Source organism: Haplochromis burtoni, unplaced genomic scaffold (genome assembly GCF_018398535.1).
Source record: "Haplochromis burtoni strain Fernald_Lab_line unplaced genomic scaffold, NCSU_Asbu1 Contig_237, whole genome shotgun sequence".
NCBI classification, from domain to species: Eukaryota; Metazoa; Chordata; class Actinopteri; order Cichliformes; family Cichlidae; genus Haplochromis; species Haplochromis burtoni.
Window position 1 is genome coordinate 112,325 of NW_024582598.1, and position 19,149 is coordinate 131,473.

Genomic DNA, 19,149 nt, shown 5'->3' on the forward strand with positions numbered 1-19,149 from the left:
ACACACACACACACACACACACACACACACAGGGAGAAAGAGAAGAGAGAGAGAAGAGAGAGAGAAAGATACACACCTTCTCTCCTCCCTCCTCCCCCTCCCTCTGCTCTCCTTCCCGGGTTCAGGCTGGTAGTAGTGCTGCCTCTCCGGTCGCTGGCTCGGTGCGCCGTCAGAGTGAATGCGTGTGGATAGACTGGTCGCCGGTGAGAAAACAATTTACTAAAAAAAATCATACTGGAGGTATGTTTTCCTCTTTGTGCATTTTATTTATTGCGTGTAATATTTATAGACATTGAATTTGATATTTTTATTGTTTGTTTTGGGGGGTTTTCCCCTCGAGGAAAAAAGTTGGGGTTCTAGTGAGTTAATAAGTGTTTTTAAAAAGCATTTCATGATACGTCTGCGCTGGGCGATATTATTCTTCACGGCTGTCATTTTTGCTATAAATAAGATGTTTATGTTTTCCTGTATGGCATTCCCTCCGCAGTGTAATCTTGTAACAAAAAAGTTGGACTGCACGTAATTCACACAGGCTCTTTTAGCCATCATTACTGGGATTTTGTGTTGTTGTTGTTGTTGTTTTTTGTTTTTAAATATTTGTCTTTTTTGAAATATTGCAAACGTTTAAGTGCTCTTTGCATCCTTTGCAAGTAGACACTCACACAAACACACCAGAAAGGTGGTTAAATAGTCGACTTCTTCCGTGCATGTGTGAAGCCTCGGCTGTTCGGGCGCACTTGGATGCGTTCAGCTGTCTGCGTTGGCCCGGATTAGCCTTTAAATGTCTCTATTTGTTAAGGCGTCCAGATCTCACCTCCACACCGCCTTATCAATCAGTCAATTAAACAGCCACTCACACGCGGCGAGCTGCACAAGTCCTCAGCCGGTGTATCTCTCTCTCTCTCTGTCTCTCTCTCGCTCTGCTCCATTTGTTTGTGTGTGTGCGAGTGGCCTCATGTAATTTATAAATATTGTATAATAAAGTGTGCCTGTGTGACGTTTGGATCTTGTTTTTTGTGGGGGGTTTTCATTGTGCGAGTGCGTCTTGTTGCCTGCATGCTTGTGCCATGTCCTCAACTTTGGGACGTGCACGTGTTGCACGTGGTCATATTTTGATTTGGTTTTAGTTTATTTCATTATTTGACTTTTTTGTTTTCTTTAATTTCTCGTCTTTAAGTTAGAGTCAGCTTTCACGGTTGTCGACAGTTTTCCAATTTCTCAGTACAAGCTACCAACGTTTAGGTTGTTCGAGTTTATTCCAAGTTTTGGCCCAACACACACACACACACACACACACACACACACACACACACACACACACACACACACACACACACACACACCACAAGAGAAAATAAATAAATAAATCAACAACCAAGCAGCAAAGAAGTGGTTTGCTCTCTGTGACCATCCTTCAGTGTGCTCACCACAGAAAAATATTGAAGTTTACTCCAGCAGGAGTGAAGCCGGCGATATATGTGTGTGCGCACGCGCGTGTATCTGCCTGTATATGTGTTTTCAGACTCACATGGGAGTTTGTTTCAGAAGTGGGCGCATCGATACATTTCGGAGTCTAGCTTAAAAAAATATATATTTGGAATAATCTTTATTTGATTTCGCTGGTCTCTCCCTCATATGGTGTTTTCTTTTTAGGTGTTTGCCCCTTTGCAACTTTGATGCATATTTATGCGCGCCGTGGGTGTACTCCATCAATTATTTGTGCCAGTATAATTCTAGATAAACAGTGTTTGTAAATCAATACATGCATGTAACTATTGCAGATTAAGAGATCGATCAATGGATCCACCGTAACCCCAACCAGTGCTGTTTTTTCCTCCCTCTCTCTCTCTTCTCGAGTCAGTTACAACTCACATCTAACTTTTCACATCTGTCTAAAAAGAAGTTTTAATGCGTGTGAAAGTGCTTGTTTGTGTCTGTGAAAAACATTTTTGACATTTGAGGAAACTTTAGAGTTTTCTATTTTATAATAACCAGAAATTACTTAAATATGCCCAGATTGTGCGTAATAATAATAATAATAATAATAATAATAATAATAATAATAATGTCTTGTTCTTATAATTAATTTTGTTTTTGTATTTATTTTTCGTCACCCTCGTGGCCTCCGTCAGTTTTCCCCTCTCTGTGTTTCCTGTGTGTGAACTTTCAGACCAACGTGTTGAACCTCTCCTCGGTAATTGGATAATATTCCTGCTTTTTGCGCCGCTCCTTGCCAGTCGCCTCATCCGTCTCACTGCTGTCAATACAATAACATAATAATGTTGGAAATGTTTCCGACATTAAATGCCATTCGGGGAAATTTCTCTCCACGTCACTCACCCTCCCCTCCTTAATCGTTCACCTCTGCACGGCATGAACTTGTTAACGTGTCCAATTTATTATAATACCAGCACTTTAACGCAAATGTTTATTTACACACACGGTTCACACAGTAATTAAGAATATGTCTCCGTTCCTTCCTGCATCATAATAATAATAATAATAATAATAATAATAATAATAATAATAATAATAATAATAATAATAATAATAACTAATGTATTTTCGTTTTAAAATAATGGGCATTTTCTATTATTATTATTATTATTATTATTATTATTATTATTATTATTATTATTATTACATCAAATAACATGCCTTGCCTAAATGCCTAAAACTTCAAATTTCTCTTTCCGATTATTTTACTTCGTTGTTAGGACAATTGTTTATTAATTTAATTTGCTCGGATTCATATTTTAGTTTTTCTTTTATGTCTATAGAAAAAAATACATTTACTCTTGCGCTTTTTTTCTGCAATTCATTTGTATTTTACCTGCCGTCACTTCTAAAAGGTAAATATAAGTATCGTTTCTTCCTTTTATGTCCGTGTTTTTATTCGTTTCTCGCTTTGTTATTATTATATTTTATTATTATTACGTTAGTTTTTTTTTAAGCCGTCCGAGCTTTTTAATGTCAGTTACATCAAATCAAACTTACTTTTTCAGGCTTATGATCATAATTATTTGATAAGGAATTTGGATATTGGATGCGCCCTCGCTTCCTCATTTTCTCCTTTGTTTTTCGCCTTTTTCCTTTCCTCGTTTCTGAAATAGACTATTGACTTCATTTTATTCATCAAGACAATTCACCTATGGGGTCTTGCACCTCTCCTCATCTCCATCTCGTCTAGTGGAGAAACTTCTGACAGGTGCGAGAAGCGGGTTTGATTTTTAAAAAATGCTCTCATCCTTAATGTGTTGTCATCTGGAAAGCAATTTCGTATGATCAAAGTGCGGCTAGTTAGTGCGGTCAATATTCTTTCCAGCAAGCATCTCATATATCGATAACAAGACAGCAAAGCCTCTCGCCGAACTGCATTCAGGCCCTGTATCCGTTATGTGCCGATAATCCCGGGTACATCCTGTGCGTAAAATGCGTTATAGCCTCATATACATTTCAGGAAGCTTTAATATAAATATAGGAAAGAATATACCTCATTTATAAGGATTTTATAGGACTCGAGGAAACTCGAGGAAATGCTGTCTAGTGCGATAAGGTCATCCACAAATGAGTGGCAAATACGCACGAAGTCATTATGTGAGTATTATAAGCTCTAACTGGCTCTTCCTCTCTCTTGCTGTCACAGTTACTGTATGACAGTAAGGAGTAAATAAGGTGATTGATCTGTGGTCTATGAAGCAGCAGTGGTCCTGCGGGAAAACATCAGAACACAAGCCAAAGGATCGACTCCAGTCAGCTGGGCCAAAGCGCCACCTTCCCTGTTTCCTGTTACTTCATTTATTTTCATTAATTATTTGAATTGAGGGCAACCCCGCGTACGTACTTGTCCTTTTAACGGAGGATCTTCCAGTCGTACTAATATATATATATATATATATTTTTTTTTTTTTTCAGTGACGCCTTCGTGCGACAGCGACACTTTCCTCCTTGTTTCCTCCTTTCCGGTCGGATCAAGCGAAGCAGCGAAGAAACTTCAAGTCCAGTCCGTGAGACCGTGATCGGGCTTCGGCCTCAGGTGCATCTCTGAGGCGGAGCGACGCGGAGGTCCAGGTGGGTGAATTCAACCCCCACCCCCTCCTTTTTTATTTCTTTCTATTTTTTTTTAACCGTGTGTCTTTAATGTCTATTTTCTTCCATTGCTTCTCTTCTGCGGTTGCATTTTCTAATTACAGTCGAACCTTTTTCTATAATAATTAAAATAGTTTAAAATATTTTTAAGGTAATCTGAGGTCACTTAAGTCAAGATGCTTTCCAGTGGGTGGAGTCATTTGTTGCTGATTTAAAAAAAAAAAAGAAAAAGAAAACGGAACTGTATTTTACAAAGAGAGTCCGTGTAGAGATGTAACGTTAAACCAACGTAAGCAATCAAAGTGCTAATTTAAACTTTATAAGACAGCTTTCTGCACTCTATGAAATCTTTCAGACTCACCTATTTCTTAAAGATTCACAGAAGAACAACTTCTAAAAATTATGAAAAGAAAATATTTTTTTTAATGTGTGGAAATGCTTTTCAAAATTTCAAGATTGTCCTGTTTTTCTATTTTAAAAAACACTGCAATTAAAAAATAAATAAATAAATCCAAACACCTCTTTTTGGATTTTGAAAATGTGTCAGTGAAAAAGTGGCACAGAACTATCTACAAATAATCAAAGGTGTCCAGTCTACTATCTAGTAACCCTTGGCCATGTGCAAGATTGCTCTCCATCAAGGTAATGAATGCTTCCTTCGTTTCTTCTGCACCCGTCTAATTCTTCCCGTTTGATATTACACTCTTAAAATTTGTATTTTAGTATTTATGATTCAATATTCATTAGTGTCTGCTGGAAGAGAAAATTCTACCTCTTACTCTTGTAGCCTTATAGGGGAACTGAAGGACTTCTCCATATCTTTTCCATCATCTGCAAACACTCCCTCTTTCTCCGCCCCCCAACCCCCTCCTGTCGTCTTTCCCTGCCACACCTGGTAACTACAAACTTGTACACAATAATAACAGCCAGATGTATCCATCTATCTCTCTATCTAGCCTGTCGACAGTTAGTGGAGTGGCTGAGAGACTTGCAGGCGTGAAAGGTCAGTTAATCAATGGCGCACAATTTGACAAATCCCAGTGACTCTTATCATCCTCACGGGTGTTTAGGGCCGAAAGGAGGACCACCGAGATAAATGCTTAATCCTGAGTGCTCAGTGAAAGAGAGAGAGCGAGAAAGAGAAAGGACAAGGACGGGAGCGCTCTGAAGCAGATGGGCATGCAGAGAGGTTGAACGCCAGGGCTGGTAGTGGAGGGCAGTGGACTTTGGAAGAGTTGACAAGTAGAGATAGAACTTGAAGAAAGAAAGAGATTCGGAAGTGACTCAGTGCAACAACTGGAAGGTGAAAAATGTGCCTGCGTTTGGAAATGACAGATTATACTTTTGTCTGTCGCAATCAAAGGACATGTGCAACTTTGTGGCTCTCAGATCACAGAACATTGCCTCAGACTGGACAGGCCGAACACATGCCTTCTGGTCTGACAAAGAAATCCTGGTTCACTCTCGGTTATGGCTCTGCTTCTGTGTGTAAAGTTGAGAAAAACCTGAGGAAAACAAAGGTGTATGAGTGGTTGAATTCTCCTGTGGCATGTTAGCCCGCCTGCAGCAGTGTGCAACCAAGAGGAAAATGAGCTTTTGTCCACAAGGCTGGCCTCTTTTTTCTTTCAGTTTTTTTTAAACTGCAGGGGTTTTGGAAGAGGGAACAATTTCTCTGTCCTTATACCCTTAACAAACATCACCTCAGTAGGACATGTCGTCACTTGTTTTCTATACTGAACTGCTAGGACCTTGTTATTTCCTGTTTTTATATTGGCATACATCACATTTAGTTAAAGAATCCAAATAGCATTACTGTCACCAAAAGTGATGGCTTGAATCTGAGGGCATGAATGGAATTTCCTTGCCGTGTGTGTTTTATCTTTTTTTCACATGGGTGCAAGAGAACTGGAGCTCTTTGAGCAATCACACAGACAGACCCTCATGTCCTTTATCTCCATCTCAATACAAGTTCAATGTAATTCAATTGAGATTAGTTGAACTGGCATGACAGCAGATCCGTAGTATTGCCAAAGCACTTAGGAGGCAATGACAGAACCACATCGATGTGGACTAACACATACACAACGCTGCACGACCGGCCAACCTTGTAGTGAGACTAAGACACACACATGCACACACAAAGTATAGGATCGAGCGAGAGAGTGACAGTCGAGTCAAAGAGGTTTTGGCAAATCTCAGGATGATGAAGTTAAAGGCTGATAGAAACTTGTCGAAAAAATGCGAAAAGAAGGAGAGAGGAATGATAAAGGGACCCGGACGATGAGTAGAGCTCATGTATGACAGAGTTTGTCCAAAAAAGATGAAAGAATGATCGACTCTCGGGGAGCACGATGGAGAGAGAAGAAGAAGGAAGGACAGGAAAAGGGGAAGAGGAGGACGTGACAAAGTGAAAGAGGTGAGTGATGCTGAGGAGAGCGAGAGAAGAGAAGGAGCGAGTGAGGAGAAAGCGCTGAAGGCAAAAAAAGGAGAGGACAAGAGATAAAGAGAGCAAGGGGGGGGGGCAAGAAAGGATAAAATGTATAAGAGTGATGTACGAGAAGAGGGGAGAGGAAGAGATTTACTAGAAGAGAGATTAAGTCAAGTTGTCCCCGGTCAGTCATTAATCCGATTTAAGAGCAATTAAGGTGAGACTGATTCCTTCCTAGAGAGAAAGAAATAGATGGAGAGGGTGAAGAGAAGGGGGAAGAAAAGAGGAGACAGGGAGGGAGACAAGGAAGGAGTGATTGAAAGAGAAAAGTGGGAAAATAGAACAGGTGTCTGAACTCTGGATGTCAGTTAGTGGACAAATTACAAGCAATGTACTGAAAAACTAACAGGAACACTGGCAGAATACTCTAATCTGTTTATTTGACTGTCATGTAAAATTGGACAAATCTAAAACTTGCTAAAAGTCACAGGTTAGGGAGCGAGGTGAAATAAATTTTTCAAAAGGCACTCCAGAAGTTTGGTCGTGGCTTTTCGTGTATTCTCGCATTCGTTGACTAACACACATTCCCTTTTGATCAAACCATGGATTTTCCGTGACATTGGGATCATAGAAAGGTACCTCCACACTCTGTTAACAGAAACTAACATCTAAAGTCTGCGTGTTATAGCTCAGTTATCTGTGAGATTTGTTTTGTGAGAGTGGACAGGAGACGTGAAGTTGAATTTCAGGTGAAAGTGCAGCGGCTGCTTCCCTCCAGTCAACATTAGACAGCGAAGGGCAAAGAGGAGAAAGAGACAGTGTTAGAGAGAAGGAGAGTGAAAGACAAAGTGGATGACTCTCCTCTGAATGAAAATGAAAAGCACGGGAGCAATGAAGAGTTTCCCTCCTCCTCCTCTTCCTCTTCCTCCTACTGCAACAAACCCCTCCAATCCCCACTCGGTGTGCTCTGTTGTTCCAGATATGTATCAGGGGTCTCGGGGTCAGCAGAGGGGTCCCTCCACTTGCTGTAGTGTTTCTATGTCTATTGGGAGATGGTGGTCCTGATAGCTTGGCCGTCTGACACGTACACAACAGTACATAAATCAAAGGCGCACATACACACCCTCACTCCGTTTATCTCCCACTCAAACAGTGCGGTGATAGCAGCCAACTCTGCATAGAGTCAGACAGAGGGAGAGGTTGTGGTCTGTCTTGTTAAGTGGGAAAGTAATAGGTAGCTGTAAAAGGTTTACTTCTGTTGCTGCCATCTCTATTGTTCAGGCTTTTCCAGTGTTTGTGCCTCTTTTGTTTGATGTGCTTCAATAGTATATAGCACACTCAACTACGTACATAATTGCTGTTCCACATAACTGCAGGACAGCAGCATGTTATTATGAAGTCTTTTAAGGCAAAGAATGTAGCAAATTGAAAGTGAGGTTATAGATTTTGTTTGTAACATTTTAGGTATCTGAATGGAAATGGTTTTACATGATTTCATTGACTTACATCAGTCACAAATGCACGTTTTTCAAAAGAACTCGGCCATTACTGGGAAAATGCACTTATACACATCTCTTTATTTCATTTTCTGTTTTGTCCTGGCTTTTCTCCTATTAAGATTCTCTCTATTTTTCTGTGGTGCATCTATTGCAGTTTCTGTGGACCAATCTGTAGACCATCGCAAGTCACAGATTGAGAGGCCATTTGGCTGCTGTTGACAGGAGACAGCAGCTATTGACAGGGCCCTGCCGGGGAGGCGTGTCTCAGGCCCCACGTCCAAAGCGTTTGTGGCATTTAATACACTGTAGCAGTGGTCCTCACAGCCCTCACCCTGCGTGCTACTGCCATAGGGATCAATATGCACTGGGTTAGAGAGAAATGGACCATCTGATGCACACTCAGAGAGGGGGATGAGAGGAAAAAAGAGTGTAAGAGATGGAATCAGCGGGGAGGGGTGGGGTAGCGAGGGATTTAAGGGAAGAGAGGCAAAAGACTTGAAAAGGGGGAAATGGTGAGACCTAAAAGTGAAGAAAAGAAGAGAGGAAATGATTAGAGGCATGGTTTAAAAAGACATGGAGGCAGAGTGTTGCCCAGCACAGAGATAGATAGCAAGGGAGAGAAAGTGGTCAGTGGTTGAAAGAGACATTCAGCTGGGAAAGAAAACAGATTGGAGGGAACGGGGATAGACACTGAAAAAGAGGAAGGCTCTAGACACCAGGGAGGATACACACAGGAAAGGAAAAAAGACATAAGGGAAGAGACGAGTGGGAGATAGGAAGGGAGAGGGGGAGTAGAAGGAAGAAAGGAGAGGGGAGAAAAACAGAGGTGGTGGTGGTGGTAGGGGGGTGCTGGGAAGGATGAGGAGGAAAGGAGGGGAGTGGGGGGGGGGACTAAAATTTCCATCAGGTTTTCAATTGGGGCGGATCAATAGTGTATTAGAGCTCACCTTGACCCCATCCCTCCCCCCTCTCCCTGGCCCAGCACACAGGCCAAGCTACTCTCCCTCACAGCAGGGGACAGAGAGGGGGAGAGATTGCATTACGGCCCCCCTTTCTTGGACCAAAGTGGCAGAAAATGGCACAATAAAAGCAAGAGCGGACAGAAAGAAAGAGGAAAACTAAGTCGCGGCAGGTAGAAACAGAGAAAGTGGGAGACGAGGAGTAAGAGACCACGGAATGAGCTGGAGGAGAACCCAGCAGGTGCTGCCGTGCTTGTTCGGATGGAGCTTTCTAAGAGAGGAAACTTGTTGGGCAGGGTGGTGTGTGCATGACTTGTGTGCATTTGTATCACTATAACACTCAAAAGGACAGATTGGAACTGAAATGTGTGATCCACATAAAACACAAGCATGTTTTTTGAACATGTATAGAATTTGGTTAAGTAACTGTGCTAAGTGTTGACGCAGTCACGGGGCTGCTGAACCTTGAAAGACAGAGAGTTTTGTGTATCAGTGTAAAAAAAAATGCACTCATATGGACTCGAACAAGTCCGTGCATTAGTATTTTTATTTGATTAATATGCCACTAGTTTAAAAATTGTAATATTCTGCATAGAATACCTTAAATATATAACTATTGGCATTGGTTAGGCTACAAAGCCTACCAATGCTTTTAAGGTGTGGTGTACAAATCGGTGATCTGCTGCACGGTTACACACAAATGCTCAGATAAATAAGTTGGTAGATGTGCACGAGACTGGTAGGACACCCTCCATCACTGGAGGACAGCGGGACTTGAAGCTGTTGCAGAAGGACAGAGGCAGGGGCCAAAGTGAGGGTGATGATGGGGGAAGAGGTTGAATAAAAAAATTGATCTAGGAATTTAGCATTTAGACACAGTTTGCAAAGTGATATAGAGGGGAGGCAGAGGAGCAAAGGGGACAGTGCGGGGGAGGACACTTAACTTTACAATAGGTCAGCTCTGCTGCTAAGTCTCTTACTAACTGGAATCTTGACATCCTGCCTCATATGCCGCTCTGTGCATATTCCCCAGAAAATAAACACAAAATGCAATTCCGAGATTCTTTCAATGATCCATCTTGAGCGTGTGATTTAGCTGTTTAGACAGGAGCTTGTTTGTAAAAGCACAGACCTACTAGCAGCACCATCCTCATCTCTTCTCCACATTTCCTAATGCTGTTCCTATTGTCACCCATCCACACTCCAGTGCACATACACACGCCAAGATGCCCGGCAAAACAACACGCAAATGCACACGCGCACCCTGTGTCAGGCGTACGCACACACGGTAACACACAAACTCGTCCCACTCACTGAGGGGGAGAAAAGGAAAGAAAAAAGGAGAGAAAAAAGAAATCGATCGCCGGGGATAGCGGTGCGCGTCGGAGGATCGTATCTTGTCAAAATAATATATTACCCTCATCCCCGCCTGATCGATGCGGTGGATTAGGGACGGAGGGCTCCCTCTCTCCCCTCCTCTCTCTCCCTCTCTTCCTCCTCGGTGCTTGGTGCAGTTTAATATTTACCTCCGTGAAAGAACGGCCGCGACGGCTCTCAGCCCTAATTGATTCCGACACATGGGGCTCTGTGCTCAGGCTGCGGATGAGAGAGGGAGGGCCGGCTGGAATGCAGAGGTAGAGAGGCGAAAGAAAGAAAAAGAAAAGAGGAGGGAGAGAAGGAACCTCAGGACAGCAGCATCAAAAAACAAAATAGCAGGAATATGTGAAAAGGAAGGCTAGGAAAAGAAAAGATTTCCATAAGGAAGAAAAAAGAAGCTGTGGGAAGAAATGGAAAACTGAAAAGGGTGAGATAAAGTATGGAGTTTGAAAAAATGGATGGATAAAGGTTAGGGTGGTGGAAGAGAGACGAATGAACTTAAAACCTTGGAGGAAAACCTGGGAGGTCAGAGGAAATACAGTTAGAAAGGTATAAGATGGAGACAGCTGAGCCAGAGGGTGGAGAGGAATGGCAATGTATGTGGCACAAATAGAGGAGAGAGGGATGAATGGAACGGATAGCAGATAGGAAATGAATCAGGAAGAATGAGGGAAACGGGGAGAGTAGGTGGAAATGGGACTGCACGCGAAAGTGGCTTCAGGAGAGCAGGAAGAGAAACGGGAGGGATGAGGGCAGAGGAGAGCAAATGAGAGGGGATTAAGAGAGCGACAGGAAGATGGATAGAAATGGAGGAGTGAAACATGACGGGTGGAATGTAGAGCACCAATAAAAAGGCAAGAACGGGGAGCAAAGAAATAGGGGGATGATGGAAAAAAGAGCCCGGCGCAGAGGTGACAGAATGATATCAGGTGGGATAGACAGAAAACAGGAGTGATAGCGGAGCGAGAGGCGGGAGGGTAGAGAGGGACCATATTTTCCGCTGAAGGAACTGGCCTGTCATGCTGTTCCGCCAGCGCAGAGCGGCTCTATAAAATACAGGGAGCAGGCGGGTCGTGTCGGGTGACTTATGTGTATATCTAGGCTTTGTCAATATTTCTTTCTGTCTTCCTTCCTCTGTGCTCTCCCTATTGCTCCCTGACTTTCTTTTTCCAATTGTGCTTCCACTGTCTCCCCATTTCTTACTACGAGTGTGTGTTCGTCCCAGTTAAGTGCTCACTCCATCTCCAGCACTGTTTGTCCGCCTTCCTGTTCTTTCTGGGAAGTGAGAGCACATACAAGAGATATAAGCCGTAGAAGTCACCTGCACCTTTTGAGCTTGCAAGCCAAACACGACTGTGGTACAACAACTTGAGGACTTATTGAGGTTTTATTCCTCAGTCATTCTCCATTATGAGGCGATAGAGGCAGGATGATGAGGCTTGCGGTTAAATTTACATCAACAGAGCACCAACACAAATACTCTCGTTGGGGTTCATATTTTAAAGTCTATCTCCAGATTAAGAACATAGAGACAGACACGGCTGGTTCCCTCTCTCAAACAGAAGCCATCTTACCTGTTAAGACGGCTTCTCTTTTGCATAAGTGCAGAGATAAATGAATTCATCGGGCTGTGTACATCTTTCTGTAAATCCACTTTTCTAGTTTGTGTTTCTCCAAGTACAGAAGCACCGGGTGGTAGGCTGATTTATTCATGTGATCCCACGTTGGGTTACACCTCCTCTTCCTCATTTGGCATGGTTTAGTATCCTGTACACAGGTCTGTGGAGACCTGGATCCATGGGGGGGCCAGGCATCCTGCAGATACACTACCCCAGTGCACAACTAGTGGACACTCACAAATTACCCTGCTCTACATTTCATGTATATTTATTATGAAAATACATTAAAACTTCTCAGAACTGTTTCTGTCTTGCCACATAAGTGAGAGTACTACAATGTTGCCCTCATTTTTGACTTCACCAAAGTCCTGGTGGGACTTGGCGATGACAAAAACATTCAGTTCTATTTCTACCTACCTGTGTCGCCACAGAAAAAGTGAGGAGGGGAGGGGGAACATAGAGGACACAGAAGTTGAAATGGAATGAAACAGAACTTCTTTATTTTTTAAAAATAAGCCCCAAATTTCCAATCTATCCCCATGACTTCCTCTGCCTCGGTGCTATGGTTTCTTTTTCCTTCCCCTTTCTCTCTCTCTCTCTCTCTCTCTGTGTCTGTTCTTTATTTACACCTCTCTCCTGCTCTCTGCAGTGGCTCAGGGAGCGGTAACAGAAGTGTCACTTGTCATTATTGGTCTAATTCAGTAATCCGTCATCGTGCACTCACTGTATGCAGCGCATTATACGCCAGCACAGCAGGTGTACTACGCACCGAGGTGGAGATTCGATTTGACACGCACACACAGGCGAGAGAGCCAACGGGGGCCGGAGCAGACGGGCACCGAATGTGTGTGTTTGTGTGCGTACATTTTGTTTTCTGTGTGTCGGAGAAAGTGGAAGGGGAACAGATAGAAAGATGGAGAAATTGAATTTTTGTGTGCATGTCTGTGGATATATTGTAGTTTCAATAGAAATACAGCGGTCTAAGATGTCTCTGTAGTGGGACGAGACATCAGCGACGGGACAGAGACAGCAGAACGAGTCAGAGCAGAGACTGTGAGCGGTAGCACGTGTGGGAACAGATGCGAAAGAAGATATTTGCAGTAAAGAAAAATGAACAAAATCCAACAATATATTTTTACAGCGTGCTTTCCATTCATTTACAATCTGCAATTATCAAATCAAAGTTTACGTCTTCATCTGAGGGCTGAATATGTTTTATAACCCAGCCTGGAAGCAAAGCTATAACACAATCTACTGTTCAAAACACGGTATTGAGTTTCCATGATTCTGTTGTTCAACACTTTTACTTGGCTATAAAAGTTTTGCTTTATCCTCATAGCATTTTCTAAAGCAGTTCATTAGAAAGTAATATTTTTATTTCCTAAGCGAATATGATGGCTGACCAGCCAAGAAAGTCAATTCAGTCTGATTTATAAATTAGTTGTCTGACTTTTAAGTTTGGTGAAACTTATAGTTTATTATGTTTTTCCCAATTGAACTGCTTCGCTATTTAAACCACATTAATGCCAATTTTTCTCCAGTATTTTCATTTAGCTGCTACACTACACAAATAGGACCACATGCCTCTACCTACCAGTGGAGAAAGAAAAAGAATAGACACAATGACATGCAAGACAAGGAACATCCAGCTTATGTGGTCAGCGTCTTGGACTTCACCTGGACTCTCTAGATTTAATTATGAGAGTATATGGACTCATTGTCATTGTACAAAAATATAATGTGTTGTGCTTTTCACCCACCTCATCCTGCTATAGTGGGAAAAAATCCATAAAGCGATATGATTGCTAAGTCTCCCAGATCTCTGTTCAGCTTGCGGCATTGCTAACTTCTGCACTACAGTGTGAAATTATGGATTCTCCTGAGATTATGCTTAGAAGCACCTAGATAGATCTCCAAACCCAATGTTTGTTTTATATAACGGTCAAGTCTAGATTCAAGTTAGACATGGTGAGGTGAACCCTGCTGCAGTCAGGGTTGTGGTCTGTAAGACTGATCCATTATCCATGAAGTCAAACACCAATTTTATCTGCTTTAGTCTCGCCCATGTTTATGTTTGTTTTTGACTAATCAATCAGTCAATCAATCAATAATCAATATTGGTACAGATTTTTTTTTTTTAATTTAACCCGTTAGTGCTTTATCAGTTTAAATGATTTTAAGTGTAGTTTAGCGTTTTTAGTGCCGCTTTCCTCAGCTTACACATAGATATCATTTTAGATGCAAGAATGTCAGACACTTTATCAACTTGACTTATGCTTGGTATTGGTAGCTGTTATTCAAGTTCATTTTATTCATTTATTTTTTAGTTTGTTTATTCTGCATGTAGTGTATACAGCTGGATGCTTTCATATCAAGGAAATAAACACAAAGGCAAAGTCCGATAAAAACAAAGGAAAGTGGAAGTACCATCCCTGAAAATCCTTTCACTTCATGTATGATATGTAAACATGATATGAATGGATCTTAAAACAGGAGTAGGTAGAAGCTTAACACTGCACTGCACACAAAAATGTGCGTACAGTCCAAACTTGGCACACTTCTAAGTCAAAGCTATCTACAACTTGGTGCTCCGGTGGGTCCAATCGAAAGAAAGGCAAAGCCAAGCTTTGTATGCAGCATTGACAGTCCCACCTCCCTTGGGGTTGGAGATGGTGCCCCCTACATTCTGGGTACTAGAGTTTTATTCTATGTGAACAAGTGTAAGGGTGATAGGGTTTAAGATGTGATGGAGCTTCACCTCTTCTCTTTATCAATGGCAATTTGTATGTGAGCACACACCTCTGGAGTCCCAGCGGACACAGTGGATTTCATCAAGTTCTTAACCCCACAAGGCTACAAATCCGGTTACCACTGTAAGTGTTTTAAACTGTTTAAACTATCACAGCACTCAATGCTGAGTCCCAGCCCGTGTGCAAGTCACGCCCAGATCACACTGAACCATATGAGTGTAACTGCATTTACTCTACTTTTTTCTCTTATTTTATTTTTGCTTTATATAACACCTGCCATTTCCACCAGCACATCAAACCCCGGCTGTAAGCTGACTCCGAGGGGATTCACTTCTATTGTTTTGTGAAACCTTTTTACAGCTGCTTTTATTGATTCATTTTTATCATTCCTTTTTTCATTAAGAACATATGGAAGACATTTTTTATGTGATTTGACTACACCCCAAATTTCTGCTGCTGATTTTACTGTAAGATTGTGGGATCCTCTCGGTGATACTGATGATGCAGAGTAGGGCAATGCAGTTTATACACTGAATACTAATAGCCACGGTTGCTAATTGTTAATTGTAAGATTTTTCTAATTACTACTCATTAGTGTAATTTGCATAACTCTAAATGTATGGTGAACTATGATGAGCCCAGTTCAGAATCAACAGCTCAACCAATGAAAACAATGAAAAAACATCACAGTATGTCTTTATTTGCCATTTCGTAGAAATTATTTTGTCATTGGTCATCAGTAAAATTTCAGACATGTGATTGAGCTAAATCACCAATCCTCTTTTACATCAGGAGCAAACCAAAACACTTTTTCAAACAGACATCGACTGCACAATTTAAAGCTGTTGCTGCATCTGATTGTTTACTAATCGCTAATTTATCCGAGAAAGTATTCAGTTCAAGAAAGTGAGGTGAGAAATTACAATTGAACTAAGAGAGAGAGAGAGAAAAATAGATTTTTATGTTAAAGATGTTAGACTTTTACTTTTTTTTCTCCAGAGGCCTTCTTCCCCTTCACCCACCCAAAAGACAAGAGTAAAGCCTTTCAGTCACATATAGCCAGAGAATTAGAGATAGGTATATGGGGATAATCCTTTAATGTGGTATAAACAATAACAGGTAGTTTCTCATTGTTGTTGGTTTATAAATTATAGCTCTTAAATTTAAATTACAAAAAAAACCTTTTACTGTACAATATTATCAGGTTAACATCAACTGTAAACAAAACATGCTTAAAAGTTGAAAGAATGAAATGGCAGAAGCTGTTTGTTTTGGATTTCACAGAGCAGACAAAAAATGTTGTCAAAACATCTTAATTTTATAATGAACTAGTTATTTTGACTTAAAGGCTACACTGAAAGGTCATTAATATCTGAAGGATTTGCTTATTTGCTTATATCTCCAATGGATCATTTAACCTATTGACAAAGAGCCCTTTGATTTTATCTATTGCCTGCCTGATGGTGATCATCGACTGGGGAGTTATTTTGTATTAAATAATCAGAGGTGATCAATACCGCTCAATAACTCTCTTCCTCCTCCTTCTTATCAGCCCTACAATGTCTCCATGTTGAAAGACCCATAGGCGCACACTGCTGACATGGTTATAAGATGGTCGGAATATATATATATATATATATGTAATCTGTTGATCCTCTGGCGTTTTACAGTTACTTTGTCTTTGTTTAGGAGCTGAATTGCACAATAGCATCCACCAAATGATGGCCAGCACACAATGAGCTACTTCTCCTCCTCTGCATCAGTTGATCAAAACCGCCTGGAGTTATGCAGTTAATGGCATCATTATTGTAAAAGAGAGAGAGAGAGAAAAGGAGATAGGAGAGCGAGAAAAAAAGGGGTGGGAAGAACAAAGTTGGAAAAGGAGAAGGAGGAGGAGGGAAGGAAGGAAAGTGTTTGAATTATTATCCTGTATATGCTCGAGTGGACACGAGACAGAGAGCAGGGGGCGATTTGGCGAGTTGTTGAAGAAAAGATGAGAGGTGAGGCCTACGGTGGGGAGGAGAGAGCAGGAGGGAGGGCCGGTGATGAATGGAAGGAGAACAGGGATGAGAGACGGAGCAGCATGAAAGAGTATATACGGTGCGCGGTCCCGCTCCGAGGATGATGAAACGTTAATTAAAGTAAACGAGCTACCTGAGCTCCCCGGCTAACCCCCTGTCACACTCTGTCAGGAGACAGAAAGAGGGAGGTGGGGGGCAAGGGGGGAAAGAGGGGGGGCGGTGGAAATTTGACTGGAGAGGAGAGAAGTTGGATAATCCAGCTGTGGCTTTAGTTCAAGGTTGATTGCTGTCACAGTTTCTAGCACAGATATCATGCACGTGCACACCAGCGAATGTGAATAAATATGACTTCAATATGATCATTTAATCATTTAAGGTTTTTTTTTTGTGCATTATTATTAAAGTATTTCCCATTAATTCCTCGCAGGCTCCATCCAAGATTTCGTGTGAGACCCGCCGAGCTCTCCGCAACGACATCTCACATGCGGGAACAGAACATTTTGAATGAATCGATCAGCCGTGCGAATGTGCCTGAAATGTTGCTGCGTGGATCAGTAATTACAAACTACTTTTTGGGCAAAAGTGCGCCCTAATTTTCAAAAGAAAGCCCCACCCATCCTCTCCCCCTCGAATATGTTTCAGCCTGTGCTCCTCTGTGTATATAATCCTTATTTCCCGTTCAATCCACGCAAGGTTTCATCCGCCAAGATCACCTTTGTTTCTTTTTAATGCTCATATTCATTCAATTAATCTGGGCTCTAATTCGTTTATATATTTATTTACTCGGTCTCGCCATCACTCTCTTCTTTTTTTCATCTCTCTCCAACGATTATCCTGGCGTCTAATTAGAAATCGATGCCGCTTGGCCGCCGGGTATTTGCAATGTGTTTGTGGACGTTGAGAACAATTCCCCGGACAGAAAAGACTGAGAGAAGAAAGAGAGAGGAAGAGGAAACGCTACACTACACCGCACTGCACTATATGCACACACACACGCGAGCGCGCAGATTCTGACAACCGACTTAACTGCTTGCAGCTATTCTTCTTTCTAAAAAAGCAGTAGGCTAAGTTTAAAAAAACAGAAAAGAAAGAATGCAAGGAAAGGAAAAATGAAAAGAAAATGATTTTTTTAACGACTGACGCGAGGGATTTGTGCAGAATTGTTGAGGACTGTTTCCCCGTCTTTTAGGAAAACAAACAAACCTCGAAGTGGAAAAGCACTTTAAATGTGATGGCCTGCATCTAACCCTAGCCAAAAGTCGAAGGAGCCAATTCATCACAAGGTTATAACAATCCAGTGCGCCGAGCCTCTATTGCAATGGTATTCTTATTTTAGCATCGGGCTTCTATTTTTGAGCGTTTGGGGCCTGCGTATGTAATTAATGCATTAGTCCGAAATGCAAACTTCAATGAAAAAAAGTGTAAGAGCCTCTACGTGCGTTTAATAGCAGCCAAACTTTGTTGAAATTAGCCTTCAGTAATTGAGCAATCGTTCATTTGCCTTTCTCCCTTTAAGGCGAATATTTCGGGCAGTTGGAAACTCAAAGTCTAAATTACTTCAAACTTTGGGTGAACTATGGCACCCGTTCTCTTTTCCCTTTTTTGTGCCATAACCGGTGTCTTCTCTGATGCTCATTCCGAGCCGGCGTCGCCTCCTCTCTGTCGCGTCCCGCGGAGAGGAGTCGGTATGGAGACGACGGGTTAGCGCCATTACCGGGGCCAATCGAACCAAACCGGATTAGCAGCTGCCAGATGAAAAACGAAATCGTTCCAACCAAGTGAAAAAAAATGTAGGGAACCAGAGCCTCGCACTTTTATTAGTTCAGCTTTACACCACAGTGTGTTTACCATCTGTGCGCAACCTTTTATTGGCTCTCCCCATAATCTGTTTTTCAGACGCCGTTTCTCTCTGTTTACTGTGTTCATCATCCCAAACGAGATGCATCACTTTCTCTCCCTCCTTTCCCTCCCCTCCCCGTGTGTGTGTGTTTCTCCAATAACTCCGTGGGTTCACCAGTCAGGAAGTGTCATATCGGGAAATGCAGTGTTGGAGTGTCACCCCCCTCTGCATGATAAGGAAAACTGAATAACTTGCTTCTTCTCCTTGTTGCTTCACATTTCATCAACCCCTGTGATGCTTTACTTGTGCCAAAACCATCAGCCTGGGCTCCCTGGTGTCTGTGTGTGTGTGTTGTGTGGTTCCACATGTGTGCATGTGTATGCATGTGAGTGTCTGTGTGTCTTTGTTGCTCTGTGCAGTAAGTCATATTTGAGGCTTCATCCTTGCATTTTCTGTCAGTCTATCTTTCCATCTTGCACGCTCATTAAACGTCCCTCCCTCACACAGACACACACACCATCTCTCTCTCTCTCTCTCTCACTCACACACACACACACACACACACAC

General features: G+C 42.0%; 1 protein-coding gene across 4 annotated transcripts in view; it reads left to right on the forward strand.

Annotated features, from left to right (window-relative positions):
• Positions 1 to 19,149, forward strand: part of erfl1 (Ets2 repressor factor like 1) — a 48,918-nt gene that overhangs the window by 10,856 nt on the left and 18,913 nt on the right. For 2 of the 4 annotated variants that reach the window (XM_014338730.2, XM_005938263.3), the window contains exons 1-2: positions 122 to 240; positions 3,916 to 4,071. The gene's annotated coding sequence lies outside the window, so the exon portion shown is untranslated. Of the gene's footprint in view, positions 1 to 121; positions 241 to 3,915; positions 4,072 to 19,149 lie in introns of those variants that run through there. The other 2 variants (XM_042227007.1, XM_014338731.2) reach the window with 2 other exon arrangements.